At 39.0% G+C, this 13842-nt stretch overlaps 2 protein-coding genes across 5 annotated transcripts in view; one reads left to right on the top strand and one right to left on the bottom strand.

Annotated features, from left to right (window-relative positions):
- CCDC73 (coiled-coil domain containing 73) overlaps positions 1-13842 on the top strand; it is a 253095-nt gene that overhangs the window by 81209 nt on the left and 158044 nt on the right. The window lies entirely within an intron of this gene.
- QSER1 (glutamine and serine rich 1) overlaps positions 1-13842 on the bottom strand; it is an 84404-nt gene that overhangs the window by 68112 nt on the left and 2450 nt on the right. Inside the window, exon 1 of one of the 4 annotated variants that reach the window (XM_074336185.1) lies at positions 3834-3913. The exons of the other annotated variants lie outside the window; for them this stretch is intronic. The gene's annotated coding sequence lies outside the window, so the exon portion shown is untranslated. Of the gene's footprint in view, positions 1-3833; positions 3914-13842 lie in introns of those variants that run through there. 4 annotated transcript variants of the gene reach the window in all.

The raw sequence follows: 13842 nt of genomic DNA, 5'->3' as shown, positions 1-13842 counted from the left end.
GTTATCACAGCCTACCTGTCTGTCCCCTCGTACCTACCCCTAAAGAAAGGAGAGTCTGTGAGACTGATCCTTTCAGGGACTTCGCTTCACCTGTGTACTTACACCTTACGTCTCCCTGTTTGGGCCCGAGGGATGGCTGGTTAGTCAATGATGGGTAAGATTCCCCACTGGGGGGGGGGGAACAACCTAAGCCAGGTGTAGCCACGTGGGGGTCATCAGGAGAACTCACAGGGTTGATAGAGGTGGGCATAGACTCCCACCTTTCCCCAGCTAAGGAGAGTTTCTGCCTCTGTGGCTATATTCCTTCCCACAACCTGCTTGGGAAGAGATTCAATGATGTGATAACATCAGTTCTCCATTTATTCATATCAGTAAGTTTCAGCATAAAGGTTTTGTCCTTTGGGGAGGTACATACATCCTGAGACTTACAGTTCTGCCGTTTGCAGGCAAGGGTGATTAGTTTAAATCAGTTTCCTAGTATAATGTATGAAATTCACAGACCATAGAGGAAACAATGATACTTCCTTGTGTGTACAGTAAGAGCCACAAGGTGGCCCAATTCGGGCCTCTCAGTCCTTCGAGGCTGTGAGACCCTTGGCCTCTATTGCATAAATCTCTTGACTTCAGTTTCTTTCCTAACCCTTCGCCGCCCCTTCTTGTTCTCTCACTGCCCGTGTTGCACTGGACATGACATGCATCCATAAGCATCACTCCCAATCAGTAATCTACTTTCTGTCTCTATGGATTTGCCACTCAGAACATTTTCTATCAATGGATTGATACTATAGGTGGCCTTTTGTGTCAGGCTTTTTCCACTTAGCATAATGTTTGCAAGGTTCATCCATGTGATAACATGAATATATCACAAGACTGTGTAAGCATCATCACAGGTATATATCCAAGGGAACTGAAAATACAAGTTCACACAAAAACTTACACAAGAATGTTCATAGCAGCACTATTCAGAATATCAAAAGGCAGAAACAATCCAAATGTCCAACAACTGATAAATGGATATTAAAATATGATAAAGCCATACAATGGAATATTCAGCCATAAAAAGAAATGAAATGCTGATACATGCTAAAACATGGATGAACCTGGAAAATATTATGCTAAGTGAAATAAGCCAAACACAAAAGGCCATATGATTACATTTCTATGAAATGTACTGAATAAGCAAATGGAGAAAGAAAGATTACTGTGGTTGCCAGGGGCTGGGGAGAGGGAAGAATAGAAAGAGACTGCTAATTATGTCTTTCCTTTTGAGGTGATGAAAAGTGTTCTAGAATTAGATAGTGGTCATGGTTAGTCTTGTGAATATTCTAAAAACTACTGAATTATACATTTCTAAATTGTCAATTAATATGATTTTTGAGTTATATCTCAATAAAAATTATGGTCACCCACACTGTTATTATGGGTAATTTTTCATGAAACCGCAACACCATCAAACAAGGTGATGATACATAGGCTTGCCGTCATCCATGTATCCAGTAGCCTATGGTTGGTCCATCTCCATGTACCATATATAATGATTTTTTTGTTAATCTGCATATAATATTTTTGTGGTTTTAAACTAAGTTTCAGAAGTTATTAACCCTCATAATAATCTTAGGGTCACTGGTTTGTTCAGGTTATTTAGTTTTTAAACAAAAGCCAGATTTTTTAAACAAAAAAATTTTATCCAGGGGAAAAAATTCCTCAAAACATGGTCTTTGTTTCTAATTCCCATGCTGGAACCAATATAAGATCTCCTTTGAATAAATGTACACTTTTGAAATATAGGACCACCATGGCATAGCCCTTCCTAGCCCCCAAGAACTGGATGGGTGGTAGGGAGAGAGACAGAGGATTTTTACTATCCCCCTATATACTCCGAACATTACAGGAGCTAAGGCCTAACGAAGAAGGAGCCAAGGGATAAGTCACCACTACATCAGTCTTCATCTTTCCAGCCTAGCAGGACACTTCAGTCTTCCATCCCCTCCCCATACACTCACAGTGGGGTATGGACTCAGTCTTGAAGGTAAGAAGGGTCAGAATTTTGCAAGAGAAAGTATCATCTTCCTTCAGGTGCTGTCACTTAAATTCCAAATTTAAAAATTGGCATTTTCCTCATAAATAAAACAAACCAAAAGAGATTAATTAATCAGTTACCACTTTTTGCTTAAGTCTGAACATTCTTTCCTAATTTTAACCTATTTTATTTAACAAAGAAAATTAAGTTTTAAGGTAGCTCAGAAAACTGACACAATAATTTCATCTAAAATGGCAGTTTTTGGGGGTGGCTGGTTAGCTCAGTTGGTTAGAAGGGCGGTGCTAATAACATCAAGGTTGCCAGTTCAATCCCTGCCTGGGCCACTGTGAGCTGCGCCCTCCTTAAATGAATAAATAAATGTTTAAAAAATAATAAAAATGGCAGTTTTTGCAATGAAGATGGTATATGATTATAAGAAAAAATGTTTTTGAACATATTAAGTTATCTTATGGTTTATATCCAAATATCAATAACATATACAATCTATTCCTTGGGTAGCATACTCTTATGTACATAATACTTAAAAAATAAAACATATTCTCAGTTTTAAAATCCAGTAGCAAAAGTTCCATGAAATATGTTAAATCCCAGGTAAACAAGCCAGTACTTGCATACAAGTCATAAGTTACTTAAGCAATGAATGAATGATTTTGCCTTCGGCAGTCATATCACTTTCTTCTCTATGTTAAAGAATTTGGCCACTGAAAAAAATATATATTCTGGGGTCAAATATATGGTGATGGAAGAAGAACTGACTCTGGGTGGTGAACACATAATGCAATATATAGATGATGTATTATAGAATCGTACACTTGAAACCTATGTAGTTTTGTTTACCATTGTCACCCCAATAAATTATAAAAAATAAATACAGCAAAAAAAGAAAAAATATACTATATTCTAACATAATAAAAACAGAATTCTCTTTAAGCTTTGAAAATATTGTTTTATTCTAGATATACCAACTTTTCATAACTGAGAAAGATAAGAAGCCTGGATTGGAAATTAGAAGGTTCAGATTTCAGTCCTGATTCTGCAAATAACACGTTTCAAAGCTTTCAGCAAAGGACAATCTTGTAGAGTCCTAGTTTTCCTATTTATTATGAAGTCTAATGTTCTTTGTATTTCTAATATTCTGAGTTAAGCTAAATATTTTTCCTTCATTTATCACACAGTATTCTTTAGTATAAAATCTGTCTTCAAAACAATACAGAGATAAACATTGAGTTCACTGAATTAACTGTTTGTGTAGAACTCTAGCATGTCTGTCCCACTTATACCTAAATGTCAAATATTTTATATTTTACTTTAGCTAATCATGGTCTGAGAACTAAAAACAAATACCTGAAGTGTAAGAATTATCAGCCCTTTTAAGGAACTATTTATAATTTGAAAAATTAAACCATGAAACAAATATGTAACACCTGTATAAAAGCACAGACTTAGCAAATAGGCCACAGGATTCAAATCCAGTTCTGTACTTTACAAATTCTGCAACTTGCAGCTAACCACATAATTTTCCTATGTCTTAGTTTCCTCAACTGTAAAATATGGGTAATAACACCCACCTACAAAAGGTTGTTGTGAGAGTAAATGATATACAGCATTTAGCACAGTACTATGTTTGACAAAATATTCAGTCAATGCTATTATTATTACATCTACAGGTGAGGTCTGCATTTATACAACTGACATTTATTGACTGCCAAGTATGCTAAGCACTAGAAGATACAACAATAAAAAGCCCTAAGTAAATAAATAAACAAACACAACACAGTATGAGAAGGCTTACCTCTAGGAAATGATAGCTGAGTATTGAAAGGAAGGAGAAATTATCCAAGGAAAGGTAAAAAAAAAGTGTTTCAGGAAGAGACTCCCATATATAAAAACCTGAAAATGTGAGTAAGATGGCATATTAGTAGACCTGTACCGTGTTTCGCCAAAAATAGGACCTAGCCGGACCACGAGCTCTAATGCGTCTTTTGGAGCAAAAATTAATATAAGACCCAGTATTATATTATATTGTATTATATTATATTATATTATTCCTGGTCTTATACAAGACCCAGTCTTATTTTAATACAGACTTATATTAAAATATAGACTTTAATATAGGCTTATATTAAAATAAGACCGGGTCTTATATTAATTTTTGCTCCAAAAGACGCACTAGAACTGATGGTCCAGCTAGGTCTTATTTTTGGGGAAACACAGTATGTAATTTTACATAGTTGTATTGGGGAGATGGGGATATGAGTCAGACAGGAGCCAGATTATGGAAAATTTATGCCAAAAAGAATATCTCACATTTTATCTTCAAGGGAATTAAGAGCCTCTGAAAAATTTTAATCAGAGTTAAATTATTTATTTTTATTTAAAAATGGTTTTTAAGCAGGGGTGCTCATGAGCATCATCTGGTGGGTTTTTTCAAACTATATACTACCAGTTCTCACTTCCAGAAATTATTTGTAATTCTGAGACAGAACTCTGTACGTCACTTTGAAAAAGCCCTTCTAGCCAATTCTGCTGTGTACCCATCGTAGAGAATCACTATCTTAGATAATCTGTTAAGCAGCATGGAAGAACAGAGCAGGCCTGGAGGCAGGAAGGCCAAGATCCTGTTGCAGAAATCCAGGTGAAAAATTGTAAGGACAGAACAGTGGCAATAGCCATGTGAGAACTCTTAAAAAATGAACTTGGCCAACAATGAGTTGTGGGGGAAGATGGAGGAATCATAATGATAGTGAACCACCCATAAGGCTGAACAAATGTGGTACAGTTCGATTTTGTATGCATTATGTTTGAGGTGAGGGGTTCATTAGAGATAGTGAGACAAATACTCAAAATAGCACTAAATAACATTCTCACTTAGAACTCAGGAAAGAAATTTGAACTGGGAATCATTATCAGATGGATATTTCTGGAGTCATGAAAGTTGTGAAATTGCCCAAGAGTGTCTTACATGAGAAATGGGCTGAGGACAGAAGCTACGGGAATACCGCTTTTGGAGGACAAAGTGATCAGCAAGGCTCCACAAAAAGGGGATATTAAGCTCAACCTGTGCCAAACCAGAGGAAGTGAAGAGGAAAAAGTTATGCAAGGGCCTGAAGACGTTTGCTTTGTAGGGAAGCTGAAAGATCAACATGCTTTGAGTGTACTAAGGGAAGGGAAAGTGGAGGGAGATTCATTCACCTACAGAGACAAAGGCAGACATGAAGTCTTGTGGGCACAGTAAGGAGCTTGGATTTTATTCCAAGTGCCATGAAAAACAACCAAACGATTTTTAAGCATAGTAATGAATAAACACATTTTTAAAAGGTGATTCCATCTGCTATCTGCTACAAAATTTTCCTCAGTCCCCAAACTAAAATTGAAAGCAAAGGGAATCCTAAAATCAAATACACCTTTCAATGTCATAACTACCACCCTCCTCATATACACATTACCACCCCCAAATCTCCAAGTTTCACTCAAAATTGCTTTAAAAATAAATGTTCAGGGACGTAGAGTTTAATAAATCTGGCTACCAATAACTCTATAGCAATGTGTTAGTTTAAAAAAACAGTGAAAATAACAAAGTTGTTGATAAAAGACACTTCCCTTCCCTTAAACCTGACTTTGCAGAAAATCCTGGGAGAAGAGATAAATCTATGTGTTAAAAACGGTGAACTTTTCAGGATATTACAGTTATAATCAAAAATACAATCATGAGTGTTGACAAGGGTGTGGAGAAACTAGAACCCTCATAACGTTGCTGGTGCGAATGTAAAACAACAGTACAGCCACTTCAGAAAACAAGTTTGGCAGCTCCTCAAATGTTAAACACAGAATTACCACATGACCCAACTATTCCAGTCCTATGTATCTACCCAAGGAAAATGGATGTGTTCAAACAAATAGTTTTATAAAATGAACATATCTGTACAATGGAATGTTATTCTATTTATAAGTACTTGTATGTACTGATACATGCTACAACATACTCGTAGATGAATCTCAAAAGCATTATGCTTAGTCAAAGAAGCCAAACACAAGACATATTTTATGATTCCATTTATATGAAATGTCCAGAAAAGGCAAATCTATAGAGAAAGAAAATCGATTAATGGTTGCTGAGAGCTAGGGGTGAGAATGGGGAGTGACTATAAATGGGCATTAGATTTCTTTTTGGGATAATGAAAACGTTCAAATATTAGATTATAGTGATACTGTGACGTAAATATACTAAAAAAAAAAAAAATCACTGAATTGTATAGTTACTATTAATTTTATAATGTAAATTAAATCTCAATAAAGCTGTTCTTTTTTCCCCCAAAGTACTGGAGGAGTCAGATGGCCTGGACTCACTATCTCCAAGGGGACCCTGGGCAATTTATGCTTTATTGGGCATTAATTTGCTCATTTTTTAAAAGATTTCTTTTTTAAGATGAACTCTGTTTTTTATTTTTTATTTTTTATTGGGGAATATTGGGGAACAGTGTGTTTCTCCAAGGCCCATCAGCTCCAAGTCATCCTTCAATCTAGTTGTGGAGGGCACAGCTCAGCTCCAAGTCCAGTCGCCAGTTTTCAATCTTTAGTTGCAGGGGGCGCAGCCCACCATCCCATGCGGGAATTGAACCTGCAACCTTGTTGTTGAGCACTAGCGCTCTAACCAACTGAGCCATCCGGTCACCCCTCTGGAAGCTTAGTGGCAGCTCGTTGTCTTTAATCTAGTTGTGGAGGGTGCAGCTCACTGGCCCATGTGGGAATCGAACCGGCGACCCTGTTGTTCAGAGCTGGCGTCCTAACCAACTGAGCCATCCAGCCGCCCAATTTGCTTATTTTTAAGAATACCTACTACACAGGTAACTCCTACACACTGCATCACCTAGGCTCTCGAAGGACCATTAGTGGTAGGTTCTACAGATCAGAAAGCAGAAGAGAGGAGTCTGACTATTACAAGAGAGTTCCTTGTCCATTCCCTCCTTGTAACACAACCATAGTTTGAGCCATGCTGCATCCCTGCACAACTACAGATCCTTCTGGGCTCCAATAACTATTGCTCCTTCACGGGACTAGAAGTGGCTTCACACTACCGTTACTCACTGTCTCAATATCCCTTTTTGGTCCCTTAATCCTGCCCCCAACTATCTTTCAGAGACATACTATTGTTGAAAGAGATATACACATGGCCTGAAATTTGCATTGAAATAATCCAAAGCAAATACAAAGTAGAGAGAGAAAGTAGGTGGGGATATATATATATGTGAAACAAGATTGACCATGTGTTGAAATTGTTGAAGCTGGCTAATAGATACACAGGGATTCATTATACCATTCTCTCTAAATGTGTTTGGTTTGATATTTTCCATAATAAAAATGTTATTATAGAAAATAGTATAGAAAATCAACTTCTAAGTGGGTAATTCATGTTCTGGATTTCTGGTTCACAACAAAAGTTAGCGCAGAAGAAGGAAATGATAATGAACATCAGAGATAAGGTATACATTTTGAAACACATTTGAAGAGGTTTCATAAAATATTATCCAAGTGTCATAATTTACAAGCTTACTCTTAAAATTTCTTAATAAACATGTCAGTTAAATGTGTTAACAGATATACTCACTCCAAAGTACAGTGTTTGAGGAAGATGCTAAAATGACCATAACAGGGTTCACAATAGATCAAAGTAAATTAGCTGGTATACTAGATTAGCTTTTAATAGCAAGTTTGGAACCGTCATCTCCTATGCCGTATTAAAATACAACGTGTAAGTCTTAGAAGCAATTCTGATCACTAGAAGCAATTCCAAACATTAGCATGTTGAAGATCAGATTGAGCTCAAACTTGCTTGTTAAAAAAAAAAGTAACACAAAGATATTAACCAATAGCAAAAGACCATCTCTAGTTTTATTTTTGTTTTGTTTTTGTATAGCCTCATTTCTACTTAAATACAATCCTTCCAAATAGTTACCCTTTTATTTTGCCATTATTCCACTAAACCATTTGTGGCTCTGGCCAAATCAAACTCTGACTTAAATAGTTTTATGTCTGTTCAAGTGAGTAGAGTACCAGCTGCTTTACCAGAGTAATATTCATCTTGTAGTTTGCTCAATAAGAGAAATGTTTTAAAATGTTAAGCCATCTAACTTAAGCAGATTCAAGCAAAAGTATTTTAGCTAATCCACATTTTTGTGTTTGCCATGCTTCACTGGGTCAGACAAATCTTCTCTCAAGTTATTTAAATAGGATCAGCGATCACACAGTACCAAAATGAGAATGATGGCATTAAGTCATATGAAAATTTCATTATTTTATGCTTAGCTACACCCCACAAAGGCCTACCAACACAGGACAAACTTACATGGCCAGGATCTCTAAAGAACCTTAAACTTATGGAGGCCAAAATTAAACTACAAAACATTAGATAATGTATCAAACCAGAATATACTTCAGCTTTAAATATATTCTGTTAAATCAATATTTATTAAACACTTATTATATGACAGATATATGAGGGGAAAAGACCAAACAGCTCAAGTTGGACTGTCAAGAAACACCCAAATTAATGGACAGAGACCAATAATAACAGAGAAATATTTAATATCAAGGACTGGTAAGCAAATTTGAAGAAGCCAACTATGAAGAAACTTAAAGCCAGGCCTATTGGGCTACACAAAGATGGGGGTGGATGGATAGCATTCCATTGAGGGTACTAATGAGGGACCTCTCTAACAATATGACATTTTGAACTGAATGAAGTGAGGGAGAAAGCCATACAGATTATCAGAGGGAAGGGTGGTCCTGGCAGAGCAAACAGTCCAAATACCGTGAGATAAGAGCATTCATGCTGCCATTCAAAAAATAGTTTCAATCAGAGATAAAAGAGACAGGGATAAGGGAGAATCTGTGGTCAGTTTTAGAGGCAACATATTCCTCATTTAGGTGTGTTAATCTGGCCCATTTACAGAGTGACCTGAAAAGCTGCTAGTTTTGAGTGACAAGAGAAGGCTCTGCCACAAGCCCAGGCTGCTGTGCAAGCTGCTCTGCACCTGGGCCATATGATCCAACAGATCCGTAGTGTTGAAGTGTCAGTGACAGATAGCGATGTTGTCTGGAGCCTTTGCCAGACCCCTATAGGTGAATAACAGCACAGGCCTTTAGGACTTTGGAGTAACACCCTGCCATCATCTGCAGATAACTACTCTCCTTTTGAGAAAGAGCTCTTGGCCTACTCCTGGACCTTAGCAGAAATTGAACATTTTTTTTATAATCTTCTTTTCCCCCATCTTCTGCCTCCCCACTTCGGTTCAAGCCGTTGTTTCTCAATCTAGTTGCATAGGACATAGCTTCCTGGCCCAGGCTGGTATTATGAGCCTTGCGCTCCCCCCCCACCCCCGACCCCACGGGCTGAGGCAGCTGGTCTCCGGTCTGGCCGCTCACAGCAGCTCACACCGACCTCCGACTACGCACCGCAGCCCAGCTCCAGGGAGAGCTGTTGTTCACAATCTTAGCAAAGCACTCCTACCTCCTGAACCACTGGGTCAACCTGAAATTGAACATTTAACCAATAGTCCACCAAGTTACCATGTGACCTGAGCTACCCATCCTAAACTGGATATTATCTGATCTGCCAAACCCAAAAGGTAGGCATGCACAGGAGCACTCCATCATCAAATGGAAGGAGTACATATGTGATCTGGCCGAGCAGACCTTGAAGGCACAAGTTATGTTAAGTGGCCCAGGGGAGGGGAGTTGGGCTGGGTGAAAAAGGTGAAGGGATTAAGAAGTACAAATTAGTAGTTACAAAACAGCCAATGGGAGGTAAAGCACAGCACAGAGAATATAGTCAATAATGTTGCAACAACTATGTATACTAGTGCCAGGTGGGTACTAGACTAATCGGGGGATCACTGCGTAAATTACATACATGTCTAACCACTATGCTGCACCCCTGAAACTAATATAAAATAATATTGACTGTAACTGAGTAAGTTTTTAAAAAAGTGACCCAAATGCCATGGTCCCCACTGCTGCTACACTGCCTTCTCTCTCCCAGCCTGCACCCTTACTTGCAGTTGACAGAGGAAGAGAAGACTTGGGCCTGGTTTACAGGTGGTTCTGTAAGCTATGCAGCCATCACCTACAAGTAGACCACTGCACTATAGCCCCTCTCTGGATCAGTGCCAAAGAAGTGGTAAAACAGACATCCTCCTAATGGGCAGAACTTCAAGCAGTCAGTGCACCTGGATGTCCACTTGGCTTGGAAGGAGAAATGGCCACACAAGCAATTATATACTGATTCCTGTGCTGTGGCTAATGATCGATGGGATGGGTCAGGGATCTGGAAGGAACAAGATTGGAAAACTGGTGACAAAGAAACGTGGGGATGAGGTATATAGATCTCTCTGAATGGGCCAAAAAAATGGAAGACATTTGTGTTCCACGTGAATGCTCACCAAAGGGTGCCCTCCGCAGAAGAGGACTTGAATCACCTAGTGGAAAGAATGGCTGGTTCTATGACACCAGTCAGTCTCTTGCCCCAGCCACCCCTGGGCTCATGAACAAAGTGTCATGGTGGCAGGGATGGAGGTTCTGCATGGGCTCAGCGACATGGACTTCCACTCACCAATGCCGAGGTGGGTATGGCCACTGCTGAGTGCCCAATCTTCCAGCAACAAAGACCAACACTGAGAACCTGTTATGGCACCGTTCCCCAGGGTGATCAGCCAGCTACCTGGTGACAGGTTGATTACATTGGATGGCTTCCATCATGGAAGAAGCAGGAGTTTGTTCTCACTTAAATAAATACTTACTCTGGTTATATGAATGTGCCTTCCCTGTATCCAGCGATTCTGCCAAAATTACCATCTGTGGACTTACAGGATGCCAGTGCCTTACCCACCATCAGAGTAGTCCACATAACACTATTTCTATCAAGAAACTCACTTCACAGCAAAAGAAGTATGGGTACGGGCCCATGCTCGTGGAACTCACTGGCCTTACAATGTTCTCCAAAATCCTGAAGCAGCTGCCTTCACAGAACAGTGAAATGGCCTTTTTTTTTTTTTCAAGACTTTATTGGGGAAGGGGAACAGGACTTTATTGGGGAACAGTGTGTGCTTCCAGGACTTTTTTCCAAGTCAAGTTGTTGTCCTTTCAGTCTTAGTTGTAGATGGCGCAGCTCAGCTCCAGTTGCTGTTGCTAGTTGCAGGGGGCGCAGTCCACCATCCCTCGTGGGAGTCGAGGAATTGAACTGGCAACCTTTTGGTTGAGAGCCCGCGCTCCAACCAACTGAGCCATCCATGAGCTCAGCGGCAGCTCAGCTCAAGGTGCCATATTCAATCTTAGTTGCAGGGGGCGGAGCCCACCATCACTTGCGGGACTCGTGGAATCGAACCTTGTTCGGGGCCCACTGGCCCGTATGGGAATCGAACCAGCAGCCTTCGGAGTTAGGAGCATGGAGCTCTAACCGCCAGAGACACCGGGCCGGCCCTTGAAATGGCCTTTTGAAGACTTATTCCAGAACCAGCTAGGTGGCAATACCTTGCAGAGCTGGAGCAAGGTTCTCCAAAAGGCTACCTATGCTGTCAATCAGCATCTTATTGCCTAGTAGTGTTTCTCCAATAGCCAGGATTCACGGGTTCAGGATTCAAGGGGCAGAATGGCAGTGGTACCACTCACTAACACCCCTAGACCCACTAGCAAAATTTTTGCTTCCTGTTCCAGTGACCTTATGCTCTGCTGGCCTAGAGGTCTAAGGTTCAGAGGGAGGAATGCTTCATCAGAATACACAATAATGCTCCACTGAACTGGAAGTAAAGAATGCCACCCCAGGCACTTATGCCTTTGAATCAATGGGCATCTCCAGAGGTGACATTTAAAGCCATAAACATGAATGCAACATCCTCAGGAGAAAGCACAGAATGGATGAGAAATCATCAGTCCCAAGCCCTAAGGAAATGACAACATGTAGAGATTAGAAGAGTTACGAACTAATGAAGAACAGGGGAAAGCAGTGGGCTAGAGGTAGGAGGAAAACCAGGGAAATACCGTGCTATGGAAGTGAAAGGAAGCATACTTCATTAGGAAAAAATGGTCAATGGTGACAAACACTGAAATAAATGTATTACTAATGGTTAGGTTTCCAGGCCAGCTACAAAAGCTCATTTAACCCATAATATAAGTAGATTACAGCGTTAGACTATCTTACCATGAAGCAGTACAGTAATTAGACATGCAGGCTCCAGATTCACATTGACCAGGTTTAAATCGCAGTAGCTATGTAGCTGTAAGTATATTACTTAATGTCTCTATGCGTTGGTTTCCTCATTCATAAAAAGGTAAAAATAATGCCTGCCTCAAAGGACTGCTGTGAGGATTAGTGTGCATGTGTATTTACCACTTAAAACAGTATCTAGCACAAACAAGTTGCTCAGTCAATGATAGCTACTATTACTTACAGCATTGTTTCTTTGGGAAAATACTTTCTGAACAACGGAAGTTTGTTTAAAATAACCTTTCACTACTTTGGTATTGTCCCTATTCCTCATAAATTGTGATCTTACAAGGTCTTTTCCCAAAAGTCTTGAGGGAAACTCTAGCTTTAAAACTTAATCAGAAAGTCCTTAATATAGTAGCTGACCATTTTAGAGAAGCTAATCATTGTTTTGTTTATTGGAGGGGTACCGATTACACTCATTACACATCCATGCTATAATCAGAAAGAATTTATGGATTAGGAAATTCTAAAAACTGGGGGCAAAGAAAACCCAGACTGTTTCAAGTTAGAAAGTGAAAAAACAATATAACTCTAGTTTTTTAAAAAATTGTTTTCATTTAGTCACGTTCTGGTGCATATTCAAATACAAAAACATCACAAGGTCCATGATAATATTTGTCTCTTCCTGTTCTGTACAGGATATAAATGAGGCAGATAAAAGGCAGCAAGTCTGCAGCTTCCTGATGATCATCTTATTTCCAAAAGCATGCAAAGGTATTCATACTATCTAAAAGAGCCCCACAAAAAGTATTTCGAACTCCATGGTGAAAAGTAAAAACAGAAAAGCACAAATAAATGGAGATTTATATGACCAGTTCTTATCCCCGAACTTCCCATGTGCCTAGCAAGGACTATTTTAGAAATACTCAGACATCTCTCTATACACCCTATTTAAGGGAAAATGCTAGGGTTTCCCATTAGCCCTTTATTTCTCAATGGTTAAAACAACAGAAAAACTTTACACCTGGTGGAGCTGCTATATCAAAAAAGTATTATTTCAAATTCATGAAAAATATTTTACCATGCTTTTTCCCATCAACTGATTGAAAATGTTCATTTCAGGGCCAAGCAGAAAGTAGGATATTAGATCCCATGCCAGTAATAATTGAATGTTATTACCATCTGTTAGCTTCTGAATAGGTTACTACTGAAAACAAGGTGACAGACAAGCTATTCTTTATGGATAAGTATCCATATTACATCATCACAACTACTACTCATTTGCACCCTCAAGAAGAAACTGCCACAAAGGGGAACAAAAACATTCAACTGATACATGAATTACGAAAAAGCTCTTTAAAATGTTATAAAAATATGAATAGGCTTCTGAAAATGCGGAATACTGGAAGCCTCACTGGGTATATTTCAGATTCTGTATTTTCTGTATAACTGAAATAAAATCAGAGGACATTGCGCAGTTTGAGAAATAAAGTGAGGTACAATTAAGCAGTGTGTGTAACCCTGTACAGATGGCCTGATCCTAACACAAAGCAAGTTGATGGGGAAGGGGGAAAGCGTGCATTTTCTATGCTATAATTTA

Source organism: Rhinolophus sinicus, linkage group LG06, assembly GCF_036562045.2.
Source record: "Rhinolophus sinicus isolate RSC01 linkage group LG06, ASM3656204v1, whole genome shotgun sequence".
Classification (NCBI taxonomy): domain Eukaryota; kingdom Metazoa; phylum Chordata; class Mammalia; order Chiroptera; family Rhinolophidae; genus Rhinolophus; species Rhinolophus sinicus.
The sequence above is the reverse complement of the archived record's forward strand: the minus strand, read 5'-3'. Positions and strand labels throughout refer to the sequence as shown.